This window comes from Hyaena hyaena, unplaced genomic scaffold (genome assembly GCF_003009895.1).
Source record: "Hyaena hyaena isolate Hyena2069 unplaced genomic scaffold, ASM300989v1 scaffold_724, whole genome shotgun sequence".
NCBI classification, from domain to species: Eukaryota; Metazoa; Chordata; class Mammalia; order Carnivora; family Hyaenidae; genus Hyaena; species Hyaena hyaena.
The window spans coordinates 501,378-514,044 of record NW_024081354.1 but is presented as its reverse complement, the minus strand read 5'-3'; the positions used below and the strand labels follow the sequence as shown (position 1 = coordinate 514,044).

Here is a 12,667-nt window from a genome sequence, read left to right as displayed (position 1 = left end):
ACGAACTGCAAGTTCATGACCTGAGCCGAAGTTGTACGCTCAACCAACTGAGCCACCCAGGCGCCCTGAGCATCTTTTATTTAAAAGACTATCTTTTTGGGTAGAGGATCTGGATAGACATTTTCCCAAAGAAGACTTACAGACAGCCAATAGGTATGTGAAAAGATACTCATCTTTGCTAGTAATCAGGGAAATACAAATCAAAACTACAGTGAGGTATTCTCACACCTGTTTGAATGGCTATTGTCAGAAAGATAAAAAGTAACAAGTGTTGGCAAGGATTTGGAGCAAAAGGAACTCTTGTGCAAGGTTAGTGGAAACATAAATTGGTGCAACCACTATGGGAACAGGTATGGAGGTTCCTCAAAAAATAAAAAAATAGAACTACCATATGATCCAGCAATTCCACTTCTGGATACTTACCCAAATTAAAAAAAAAACACTAACTTAAAAAGATGCCTGCACCCCCATGTTTATTATAATTTTATTTATAATATCAAGATACGGAAACAATCTAAGTATAAGTGGATGAATGGATAAAGAACATGTGATAGATAGATAGATAGATATAGATACAGAAATAGGTATAGGTATAGATATAGATATAGATAGATACAGATACAGACATAGTTGACCCTTGAATAAATGGGTGTTGGGGCACTGACTCCCTGCACAGTCAAAAATTTGTATATAACTTTTGAATTCCCCAAAACTTTACTAATAGCCTCCTGTTGACCAGAAGCCTTACCAATAATATAGTCGATTAATATATATTTTGTATGTTATAGGTATTAAATACTGTATTATAGTAAAGTAAGCTAGAGAAAAGGAAATTTTGATAAAATAAGGAATAGAAAGTACATTTACAGTATAGTATTTATCCATAAAATCTCTATGGAAGTAGATCTGTGCATTTCAAATCCATGTTGCTCAGGAGTCAACTGTATTGACATCTTAACAATATTAAGCCTTCCATGACCATGGGATGAGTTTTCCTTTATTTCTGTCTTTAGTTTCTTTCACCAATGTCTTAACAGTTTTCATTGTACAAGTCTTTAACCTTCTTGGTTAAGTTAATTTATAAGTGTTTTATTCCTTTTGATACTATTGTAAATTGAATTTTTTGGTAAACAGAATTTTTCCTTTTCAGATTGTCTGTTCTTAGTATATAGAAATGCAACTGATATTTGTGAGTTAACTTTGGTTCTGCTACTTTTGGATATGTTTATTAGATCCAACAGGGTTCTTTTGGTGGAGTCTTTAGGGTTTCATATCTTACATATACAAACGTGGTTTTGCTTTTTCCTTTCCTATTTGGATGCCTCTTATTTCTATTTCTTGTGTATTTACCCTGGCTAGAACTTCCAGTACTATATTGAATGGAAGTGGTGAAAGCAGTTCCCTATTCCTGATCTTAGAGGAAAAACTTCCAGTCTTTCAGCATTGTGTATAATATTTTCTGGGATTTTCAGGTATGGCCTTTATTATGTTAGGATAGTTTCTTTCTATTCCTTTTTTTTGTTGTTTACTTTTTTTTTAATCGAAAAAGGTGTTGAATTTTGTCACATGCTTTTCTTGCATGAATTGAGATTATCATGTGGCATTTTCCCTTCATTCTAGTAATAGGGTATATTACATTTTTGTATGTTTGACCCATCCTTGCATTCCAGTAAAAAAATCCTACTTGGTCATAGTATATAATCCTTTTAATATGCTGCTGAATTCTATTTGCTAGTGTTTTGTCGAGGATTTTTGCACTGACATTTATAAGAGATATATTGATCTGTTGTTTTCTTGTATCTTCGTCTGGCTTTGGTATCAGGATAATACCGGCCTTATAGAATGAATTATGAAGTATTCCTTTTTCTTCTGTTTTTTTCAGACGTTTGAGAAGGATTGGTATTAGTTCTTTAAATGTTTGGTGGTATTTATCAGTGAAGCCATCAGGTCCAGGGCTTTTTTTATCAGAAGATATTTGACTGCTGATTAAATAAATCACTTTACTAGTTATAGATATATTCAGATTTTATGTTTCTCATGATTTAGTCTTGGTAGATTATTTCCAGAAATTTGGTTCTCCAGTTTATTGGTGTACAATATTTCATAGAACTCTCATAACTTTTTATTTCTATAGAATCAGTAGTAATCTTACTCTTTTCATTTCCAAGTTTAGTATTTTATGTTCTCTTTTTTTCTTAGTCCATCTCACTAAACTTTGTCAATTTTCTTAATCTTCTTTTTTTTCTTACAAATAGTTTATTGTCAAATTGGTTTCCATATAACACCCAGTGCTCATCCCCACAAGTGCCCTCCTCCATGCCCATCTCCCCCCTCCTCTTCACATCCATCAGTCCTCGGTTTGTTTCTCAGCATTCAAGAGTCTCTCATGGTTTGCTTCTCTCCCTTTCTCCCACCAAGGACCAGCTTTTGGTTTTGTTGTTTTTCTCTATTGTTTTTCTGTTCTCTATTACATTTATCTCTGTTAATCTTTATTTTTTTTAAACTCAGACTTACATCATCAATGGATTTTCATTTATTTACTTAAGATTTTAATTTTTTTAAATGTTTATTCATTTTTGAGAGAGAGAGGGAGAAATAGAATCCAAAGCAGGTTTGCTCAGCAGATTCTGAGCTGTCAGCACAGAGCCTGACATCGGCCTCAAACCCATAGACCGTGAGGTTATGACCTGAGCCCAAGTTGGACGCTTGACCAACTGAGCCACCCAGGGACTCCCAATTTTTGTTATTTTCATCCCTCTGCTAGCTTTGGGCTTATTTTTTCCTTCTTTCTTAAGTTTCTTTCTTTCTTTTTTTGTTTTTTTAAGTTTACTTATTTGAGAGAGAGCAAGCAAGCATGTGCTAATGCATGTGTGGGGGAGGAGTAGAGGTGGCGAGAGAGTCCCAAGCAGGCTTAGTGGTATAAGCATGGGGCTCAATATTATGAACCTGAGCTGAAATCAAGAGTCTAATGCTTAACTGACTGAGCCACCCAGGTGCCCCTTTTTCTAGTTCTTTAAGTTGCAGAGTTAGGTTGTTGATTTGAGACCTTTCTTATTTTTTAATGCAAGCATTTATAATTCTAAATTTCCTCATTAGCACCACTTTTGCTACATCTCATAGATTTTGGTATATCATGTGTTTATTTTCCTTTGTCTCAAGTATTTTGTAATTTATTTTGTGATTTCTTCTTTGGATTGTTGGTCGTTTTTAAATGTTTTGTTTAATTTTTACAATTTTATGGATTTTCCCATTTTTCTTCTGTTCACTTCTGACTTACTCCTGTTAATGATCCCAGAAGATACTATGTGTAATATCTGTTTTTCTGAAATCTATTGGTATTTAATTTGTGTCTTAACATATGATCTATCTTGGAAAGTGGCCCAGTGGTACTTGAAGAATGTATCTGTTTTTGTTGGGTGGAGTGTTCTGTATATGTGTGTTGGATCTAGTTGGATTATTGTGTTGTTTACATCCTCTGTTTCCCTAATTTCCTTCTGTCTGCTTGTTCTGTCCATTATTGTGAGTGGGGTATTGAAGCCTCCAAATATTGTAGAACTATTTTTCCCTTCAGTTCTGTCAGTTTTTCTTCAAATATTTTGGTGGTCTGTCATTAGGTACATAATGTTTATAATTGTTATGTCTTCTTGCTGTATTGAATCTTTTATTACATGCCATGTCCTCCTTTGTCTCTTTGAATTAAAGTTTATTTTGTCCGATATTAGTATAGCCATCTTTGATCTCTTTTAGTTACCATTTGCATGGACTATCCTTTTCCATTCTTTTACTCTCAGTCTGTGTCTTTGGATTTCAAGTGAGTCTTATAGTTGGATCATGTCTTTTTAATCTATTTTGCCAAATTCTTTTGAAGAGTTTAATCCATTCACATTTACAGTAATTACTGATTACTGATAAGAAATTCTGTAATTTTGCTATTTTCTACATATTTTATATTTTTTGTTCCATATTTCTGCATTGCTTTAGCATTTAGTTGATTGATTTAGTGAAAATTTTATATTTATTTCTCAATTCCTTTTGTGTATATTCTATAGCTGATTTTGTGTGTATATATGGTTACTGTGGAGGTTGCATTTAATATCCTAAAGTTATAACAGTGTAATTTGAATTTGCACTAATTTAACTTCAGTAACATAATAAATCTCTACTTCTTTATAGGTCTATTCCCACCCCTTTCAGTTGTTGATTGCATCTATGTACATAAATAATTCTTTTAAATGCATTAGTCTTGATCTAGTTGACAACAAAGTAAATGTCAAGGTAGGTAACTGTATATTACCTCACTGTGCAATCATGACAATCTCTTTATGATACTAAGCATGAGACAGTCATAATTAAATTAACCTCAATGTCTCTCAAGTACATGGGACATAAACGAAATAGTCATGTAAAACTTGTACTTGAGCAGATGCAGTTTTCCTCCTAAGCATCTTTTACAAATTAAGAAGTGTTTGCAAATAAATAAATGTATTAGTTTCTTAAATTATGTCGAAAACAAAATGTGGACACCAAAGTTACCATAATACTAGCTTTTAGACTAATAGTTGTTTCTTTTTAATGTATTAGTCTCCTAAATCGTGTACAAAAATGGTTATAGGGACACCTGGGTGGCTCAGTCAGTTAAATGTCCAACTTCAGCTTAGGTCATGATCACAACAGTTCATGAGTTTGAGCTCCATGTCGGGCTCTCTGCTGGCAGCTTAGAGCCTGAACCCGGCTTCGGATTCTGTGTCTCCCTCTCTCTGTCCCTCCTTCGCTCACACTCTGTCTCTCTGTCTCTCTCAAAAATAAGTAAATAAACATTTTAAAAAATGGTTATGTCATTGTTACAATAGTATTAGCTTTTATAATGGCCCATGTATTTGCCTTTGCTGAGATTTTTATTTCTTTAGACAGCTTTGAGTTTATTGTCTAGTGTCTTTTTATTTCACTTTGTAGGATTCCCTTGAGCCTTTCTTGTAGGGCATGTCTAGTGGTAATGAACTCGCTCAGCTCTTTTAAAATCTGGGACTATCTTATTTCCTATCTCACTTTTTTTTTTAATATTTTTATTTATTTTTAGGAGAGAGAGAGACAGCGTGAGCAGGGAGGGTCAGAGAGAGAGGGAGACACAGACTCTGAAATAGGCTCCAGGCTCCAAACTGGCAGTCAGCACAGAGCCCGACGCGGGGCTCGAACCCACGAACCGCGAGATCATGACCTAAGTGAAAGTCGGACGCTTAACCGACTAAGCCACCCAGGCGCCCCTCTTATCTCACTTTTGAAGAATAGTTTTGCCAGATGTTGGATTCTTGGTTGCCTTTTTTTTTTTTCCTTTTAGCCCTTAGAATATATCAGCCTTCTGGGCTTTAAAGTTTCTTATGAGAAATCTCCTTATAGTCTTATTAAGGGTTCCTTTGTATCTGACAACTCATTTCTGTCTTGCTGTTTTCAAAATCCTCTTTGTTTTTCAACAGTTTGATTATAATGTGTCCCAGTGTGGGTTTCTTTGATTCCTCTTAATTGTAGTTCATTGAACTTCTTGGATGTTTGTAGTCATGCATTTCATCAAATTTGGGACGTTTTCAGCCATTATTTCTTTAAGTATTTTCTCTACTAGGGTGCCTGGGTGGCTTGTCAGTTGAGCATCCAACTCTTGATTTTGGCTCAGGTCACAATCCCAGGGTCATGGGATTGAGCCCCACATTGGATCTGCCTAAGAGTCTCTCATTCTCTCTGTCTCCCCTTCTCTCTCCTCCCACTCCCACTCCCCTCTCCCTTGCTCCTGTTTTCTGTCTCTAAAATTAAAAAAAAAATTAACAATAAATAAATAAATAAATAAATAAGGATTTTCTCTACCTCTTTCCCTGTCTTCTCCTTATAAGACTTCCACAATGCATATCTTAATTTGTTGGTGGACAGGTCCCTTAATCTCTGTTCACTTCAGTCTTTTTGTGTTTTTATACAGGATAATTTTCATTGTCCTACCTTGAAGTTTATTTTTTTATATAAAAAATTTTTTTAATGTTTATTTATTTTTGAAAGAGAGAAGGACAGAGCATGAGCAGGGGAGGGGCAGAGAGAAAGGGAGACACAGAATCAGAAGCAAGCTCCAGGCTCTGAGCTGTCAGCACAGAGCCCAACGCAGGGCTCAAACTCATGAACTGCCAGATCATGACCTGAGCAGAAGTTGGACACTTAACCGATGAGCCACCTAGGCACCCCTTGAAGTTAACTTTATTTCGTCTGGCTACTCAAATCTACCTTTGAGTCCCAGCAGTGAAATTTTCATTTCAGTTACTGTATTTTTCAGCTCCAGAATTTTTTTGTTTTTAGTTTTTCTGTCTCTTTATTTATATTTCCATTTTGTTCATATCTCATTTTCTTAACTTTCTCCACATACTCCTTAAATATCTTTAAGACAGCTGTTTTAAAGTCTTTTTCTAAGATATCTGCCATCAGGTCTTCTTCAGGGACAATTTTCCTTTGAATGGGCCACACTTTCCTGTTTCTTCACATACCTTGTGAGGTTTTTATTGTTGTTGAATGCTGGACATTTGAATATAACAGTGTGAAACTCTGGAAATCAGATTTTTACCCTTCTTGGGGTTTGCCATTCTTTTTGTTCCCTCCCTCCCCCTCCTTCCTTTTCTTTTTCTTTTTCTTTTGTTTTTTTGTTATAGGCTATCTCTGTGCCAAGAGTCAGCCTAAGATGTAAACTTACAGTCTTTTCTGTGCACATTCAGGGCATGCATGATCACTTTCTATTTTTCCCCGTCTTTGATGTCTGGCTCCCAAAAGGGGAGAAAGAGAAAAGCAGAGGGGGGAATATGGGAACAGGCCCATGAGTCCCCTGGAAGTCACTTTAATGGGAGGGGTGAGGGTTGCAACAATAAGGGGAGATGGAACAACAGTGGTTGCCCAGCTCTTTTTCAGTACCTCCATGATCAGAAGCAGCAGTCAGCTATCACAGCACAAATATATGGTATTTGTTAGACAGAGTCCTATTTGCCCACCCTGGTTCCTGCAAGCTGTTATAGAAACATGTGCTCTGCTCCTTGCCGTGTGTTTCAGGGTGGGGGATGGGCAGCTGTTGCTGTGCTAAGAGCTGAAATTGACCAAAATTAATCACAATTAAAATAAAAACCACAAGTCTTTCCATGGAAGTTGCAAGCATTCAGTAGACTTCAGAATTCCCAAACAGATTCTACAAATATAATTGTTGTCTAGATGCTGATAGATTCCTGGTGCTCTTTACTCTGTCATCTTCCCAGATACCTCTCCTCCACCTTAATATTTTAAAGTCTTTTGTTTTTGATGTTTATTTTGAGTGAGTGCATGTGCATGTGTGCATGCACTGGGGAGGGGTAGGTGGGGTGGGGGGGAGAAAAAGAACCCCAAGTAGGCTCTGCATTGTCAGCCCAGAGCTTGACATGGGTGGGGGTCAGTCGAACATACCAACCGTGAGATCATGATCTGAGGTGAAACCAAGACTTGATGCTTAAACCACCGTGCTACCTAGGTGCTCCTCCTCCACCTTAATTTTTAAAACAAACATCGTGCTTGATTTTTTAAAAACATTTTTGAAGTTTATTTATTTATTTTGAGAAAGACAGAGACAGCTGAGTGGGGAAGGGGCGGAAAGAGAGGGGGACAGAAAATCCCAAGCAGGCTCCAAACTGTCAGCACAGAGCCCCTATGTGGGGCTTGAGCCCAGGAAACCACGAGATTGTGGCCTGAGCCAAAGTAGGACGCTTAATTGACTGAGCCACCGAGGGCGCACCTACCTTAATTTTTAAAGGAAATTTTTGCTGGTCAGTTAAAGGATATTTACTATATCTAGATTGGCAGTTCTTTTGTCCTTTTAACTACCATTCTGTTATATCTTGGCTTCTTTTGTTTCTGTTGAGAAATTTGCTGTCAATCTCACTGCTTCTTTGAAGGTCAACTAATTTTTTTCTGTGCTTTTTGTATTTTCACTTATTCCTTTTTTTTTTTTTTTTACAAATAGTTTATTGTCAAATTAGTCTCCACATAACACCCAGTGCTCATCCCCACAAGTGCCCTCCTCTATGCCCATCCCCCCTCCCCCCCACATCCATCAGTCCTCAGTTTTTGTCAGCATTCAAGAGTCTCTCATGGTTTGCCTCTCTCCCTTTCCCCCACCATTTCCCCCCTTCTTCTCCCCCTTGTTCGTCAGTTAAGTTCCTCCTAATCCTCCTATACGTGCAAACATATGATATTTGTCCTTCTCTGCCTGACTTATTTCGCTCAGCATAACACCCTCAAGGTCCATCCATGTTGCTGCACATGGCCAGATTTCATTCTTTCTCATTGCCATGTAGTATTCCATGGTATAGATAAACCACATCTTCTTGATCCATTCGTCCGTTGATGGACACTTAGGCTCTTTCCATGTTTTAGCTATTATGGAGTCACTCATTCCTTTTATAGTTTGATGATGACACGCTGGGTATGGTGTTTTTTGAGTAATTCTGCTTGGAGTTGGCAGAGTGTCTTGAATCCCTGAAATGATTTCTATCATCAGTTTTGTAAAACTCTGTTATTCTTAGAATGTTGCTTATATCTGTCTCCTCTTGTCTGGAACCTCAATTGTATGTATAGTAGACATTTTGAGCATATTTTCCATTTCTCTTAAAACTCTCCTCCAACTTTTCCCCTCCCTTCTACTCTTCTTTCCTACTTTCTTTCTCAAGCTATAGTTTGGTATTTTTTATTGACTTACCTTCTAATCCTATGATCTGCTGTGACCAGTTTGCTACAAAAGCAATATATTGAGTTCTTAATTTCATATATTGTATTTTTCAGTTTTAGAATTTACATTTAATTTTTTTATGTATCTTAATTCATTGGTGAAATTTTCCACCTCATCAATTTTGTAGATTTTTCACTCTATTTAGTATGTTATTTGAGAATTATTTTATTTTTAATAATATTTTGCTATGATACTAATTTTTTTAAAGTTTTTAAGTTAAGGGGGAGAGAGAAAATCCCAGGCAGGCTCTGTACTGTCAGCGCAGAGCCCGACACAGCGCCTGAACCCACAAACCAGGAGATCATGACCTGAGCTGAAACCAAGAGCCAGATGCTCAATGACTAAGCCACCCAGACAGCCCCAGAATTATTTTAAATAGCTGTCCTTGTGTGTGAACTTTATTGTTGGATTATCTGTGGATCTGATTCTGTCTAGTTTTCTCTTAATTATTGATCATGTTTTTGTCACTTAGCATATTTACTAATTTTTGATTGTGTGCTATACTTTGTATATGAAAGAACCATAGAGGCTTCAGACAGTGTTATCCTCCTGATGGGGTTCCTTTTTTTTTTTTTTCTGTTGCTCAAATGGCTGAGAGGCTTATTACTTCCAATTTATCAGGGGTTGAACTGTTTTTTTTTTTTTAATGTTTTTTTTTTTAAATATTTTTATTTCTAGGAGAGAGAGAGAGAGACAGCGTGAGCAGGGGAGGGTCAGAGAGAGAGGGAGACACAGACTCTGAAATAGGCTCCAGGCTCTGAGCTGGCAGTCAGCACAGAGCCCGACGCGGGGCTCGAACCCACGAACCGTGAGATCATGACCTAAGAGAAAGTCGGACGCTTAACCGACTACGCCACCAGGCGCCCCTTTAATGTTTTTTTTTTTTAATGTTTTTTTAATTTACTTCTAGGCGAGAGAGAGAGACAGCGTGAGCAGGGGAGGGTCAGAGAGAGAGGGAGTCACAGACTGAAACAGGCTCCAGGCTCTGAGCTGGCAGTCAGCACAGAGCCCGACGCGGGGCTCGAACCCATGAACCACGAGATCATGACCTAAGCGAAAGTCGGACGCTTAACCGACTAAGCCACCCAGGTGCCCCTGGGGGGTTGAACTGTTTTAAAGCTATGTTAAAGTTTAATAAAACTCAGTTTCCTATCCTTTGCCCTATTGGTTCCCCCCACCCACCCACCTTAAATTGAGAACCTAGTGAGTATGTGTATCCTTAACCCTGAAAGATTGTTGGAGACCGATCTCTAGAGATACTAGAGATTCCTAGTATAGCTCTTTAGTCAGCCTGCTTACACTGCTTCAAAATCTGGCAATTGTCTTGGTGGCTCCAAATTCCCAAGGTATAAAAAGAGAGGTTCCTTGACATCAAATGCCACTTCCCAAAGTATGACCAGTTTCTTGCATATCTTTCCAGGGGTATTCTCTTAGTCCTCTTCAAGTTTTTTCACCCACTTGAAGAACTCATGAAATGAAAATCTTATGTGATAGTCGATAGATAAGAGATAAAAAGTCAGCTGCTATGGTTGGATTAGGAGACCCTGACACATCTTTACTTTGAAAAACATCAGAGACTTTGTGATGATAATGTAATTTAACTCCAAGAGAATTTTATTGTGGTATTATTTGTATTTTTAATCATATTTTGTTAATGAACATATTTTAAAATGTTAATTTTTTGGTGTTTTAGATTTTAAAGTTGTGATACAACTTTGAATTAAAGTGGTAGAGTATAATGTGGTCAGCAGGTACTTGAAAATATTTTCTACTTTCTGAGTAAAGTATACTTTTAGCAATTGAAAAGGGTTCTCCTTGATTTAATATCTTTTAATATGTTTTTGTACCAAAAATTCAAGTAATAGCATTTTCTGTGTTCTTTTTAAAAATGATAAAATTTTCAGTTCTGTGAAACTCATCCAAAATCATTATATAGCCATTGATACTTAACTATTTAAGCTTGATGTTATACTGCATATTGAAATTTTAATGATGTGTGTGTGTGTGAGAGAGAAAGAGGTCACTAACATGTTCCAAAAGTTGGATTCATAGAATTTTTTACTGAAAAGGACTGAATTTTATAGATTATTCAAGTGAGGCTCCATAATATTTAAGTTACCTACTCAAGGTCTTATAATGGAAATTTGAAACTAAAGCTCAAACTTCGTTTCTCTAAATCTGCTATTTTTTAAATTTGGTTTAATGATGGTGCACAAGTATATGCTAGTCATTATAGAAATTTTTTAAATCCCTAATTAATCTGAAAAATAAATTGTATTATAAATGTTTTATACAAATTGTTTCTTATTATAATAATTGAGAATATTATCTCAATTATTTCACAGTTTTTAATTTTTATTTTTTATAGAGCTGGAAAATATTAAAGTCTCAACAAATGAATTCCACACTTGAATTCTGCCGCATTCCTGTGCCACCTCCTCCTTTAGAAAACTGATCTTAGAACAGAGGTAAAATTATGACATTTAAATTATCAAAAAAATTATGACTTTTTAAAGGATAAAGAATGGATTTTTCCATAGAATTAGACATTTTAGAATTTTTGGTCATCTTTGGTGGATAGCTTTTATTTACTTAGCAATTTTATCTAAGGAACTTGAAATAATCACATCTTAATTACTGCCTTTGAGTTTTACTTTTGAAATACTTTTTAATAGTTTTTAATAGTTGTGACTTTTAACCTTCTTATTGCCTAATCTTTCTAGTTACTGAATAATTGAACTTACTCAGCATAATTGTATTATGTAGGTACATTGAGATCATTCCTATCCAGTAGAATTTCTGTGATGATGTCTGTGTTCTCCAGTATGGCCACATGTAGCTACTGAGCACTTGAAATGTAGCTGGTGCAACTAAGGAATTGAATCTTTAAATTTTATGTTATGTTATGTTAAGTAAATTTAAATAGCCACATGTAGCTAGCGGCTACCGTACTGAATGGTGCAGCTCTAGGGGTTTTTTTTAGAGAAGTTGGTATTTACAATAAGTGCACATCTGGAATGCTCAAATTTCAGACTTGTACCTTGAAATATTTTCATAGTTGTTGGCCTAGTTTGAAAACTTGCAGTAGCAAAACCATTTTTTGCTGTTTCGTATGTTTCCCTGATAATTGTATAGATTTGTTTATCCAATAATTTTGGTCTACCAGAAACCCTTGAGAGCAGTTATCATAATTAGTTTTGCTCACAGATGTGTTAACTTATTTAATCTTAAAAAAAAAAAAGCCTTTGACATAGGTACTTACATTATGCTCCTTTTATAAATGAGGAATTTGAGGCCATAAATTAGTTAAGTAATTTTCCCATAGATACATAGCTTGTAGGTCATGGAACAAGAATTTGAACTCAGACAGTATAGAGCTAGACCCCCATACTCTAACCAGTAGGCTGTACTGCCTCTTTTAATCTGATTCTTTAGAAATTGACAATTTCCACAAAAGATACATGCTTACTGTCAGCTGAGACACAATTTGTACCTGTGTAGACAATGGACAGCTTATTGTACTTGGATGAGTTTGCTTCCTGGCAAGTAGTTACTGACCTCCTTCAGATCACATTCCAGCAGTTTATTATTGTTCATTATGTTATATTCAGGGCTTGCCAATAAAGGTTGCCATTACCATGGTCATCAAAAATATTTATTTTCTGTGCTCGCTTCGGCAGCACATATACAAAAATATTTATTTTCTGTATATCTTTTTACTTTGTTAGATACTCTGAAAGTAAGGCAGTATGGGCCCAAATTGAGCTGCATGCTGGAAATCAGCTTGATTTTTGCTTTTAAGACTTTAATTTTTTAAGTAATAGTTTAAAAAATTTTATTTTAACATTTTTTTATTATTGAGAAACAGAGACAGAGGATGAGCATGGGAGAGGCAGA

The 12,667-nt window shown here is 36.0% G+C and overlaps 1 protein-coding gene across 6 annotated transcripts in view; it reads left to right on the top strand.

The window, feature by feature from the left end:
- Positions 1-12,667, top strand: part of FAM126B (family with sequence similarity 126 member B) — a 94,402-nt gene that overhangs the window by 22,238 nt on the left and 59,497 nt on the right. For 5 of the 6 annotated variants that reach the window (XM_039217796.1, XM_039217798.1, XM_039217799.1 and 2 more), the window contains exon 2: positions 11,139-11,238. The gene's annotated coding sequence lies outside the window, so the exon portion shown is untranslated. Of the gene's footprint in view, positions 1-4,255; positions 4,276-11,138; positions 11,239-12,667 lie in introns of those variants that run through there. The other variant, XM_039217797.1, reaches the window with a different exon arrangement.